Source organism: Heterodontus francisci, unplaced genomic scaffold, assembly GCF_036365525.1.
Source record: "Heterodontus francisci isolate sHetFra1 unplaced genomic scaffold, sHetFra1.hap1 HAP1_SCAFFOLD_43, whole genome shotgun sequence".
NCBI lineage: Eukaryota > Metazoa > Chordata > Chondrichthyes > Heterodontiformes > Heterodontidae > Heterodontus > Heterodontus francisci.
In genome coordinates, this window is record NW_027141852.1 from 6336997 (window position 1) to 6338151 (window position 1155).

At 42.4% G+C, this 1155-nt stretch overlaps 1 non-coding gene across 1 annotated transcript; it reads right to left on the reverse strand.

The window, feature by feature from the left end:
* Positions 1-383: 383 nt before the first annotated feature.
* On the reverse strand, positions 384-455 carry trnat-cgu (transfer RNA threonine (anticodon CGU)). The gene has a single exon. It is a non-coding gene; the product is annotated as a tRNA-Thr (tRNA).
* Between the last annotated feature and the right edge of the window lie 700 nt (positions 456-1155).

Genomic DNA, 1155 nt, shown 5'->3' on the forward strand with positions numbered 1-1155 from the left:
TTCAGCAGTGTGTTGTTCTGGTCTGGAATGCAATCCTGAAAGGAAGCAGATTCAATGTTAACTCTAAATGGAATTGGATATATACCTGACATGGAAAATCTAACAGGGCAATGGGGGAAAGGACAGGAGTGTGGGATGTGGGATTAATAGAATAGCTCTGTTCAATATCCGGCATATACACAGTAATAAGTTCAGTGCTTGGACCTCAGATATTTTCACTCTATCAATGGCAGAGAAGGCTGGAGGAACCATGTGGCTGCTCCTCACGTTCTTCCCCGTGTCCAGGATAAAGTGTAACAAGACACTGATTTCCAGATGGCCAAAACAAATGCAACGCACATCTTTTGTGGAAACATCACATTTAAAGTGAGAAACTAATCAAAAGGCACAAACGGGGATTGAACCCGTGATCTTCAGTCTACGAGACTGATACCTTACCACTTGGCCACCATGCCTTTTGTTAATGAGCACCTGAGGCTCCAGAGGAGGATTTGTGATTCTTTTTCAATTTGGTTGAAACAGCATCGAGAAACATGCACAGAAATAAAGAGGGATTGTGGAATGGGGAACAGATCAGCCTCATTTACATCATCAGCATCATGAAATCTTCATTGAGACGTTCCATTCCCATCCTCAGCTTTTCTCACATCTGTACAATAATATAAGAGTGGACATTGGGTTGTTACTGGGCAGATTATATAAATAGACTATGTGCATCATCACAGGAAGTGATGTAATACAATCTGTACGGCACCTCATGGAGAGTTGCAGATGAAACCTTCAATGCAAGATGTGTAGAGTAAACTCAGGTTATTTTAACCGTCAGATTCTTATAAATTCTGTACTACGCCTTGACAGATATCAGAATATTATATGGGGGCCACAGTAAACCAAAGCGAAGATGGAGAAATCTTTGCTTGTACCTTTGAAAAGGTCACTGCACTGAACCAAGCCGACGAGTGGCCGAGTTGGTTCCAGAGGTTTGCAAGGTATCGTACTGCATCGGGTCGCGTGCAGAAGCCAGACATGGAGCAGGTCAGTACACTATTGTCTGCAATGAAGGGAGTGTGCAGGCAACATCCTCATGAAGAACAGAAGGCAACATGTGAAGAAGTTATTAAGGCACTCAAGACCTATTTTAATTGAGGAAAAAAA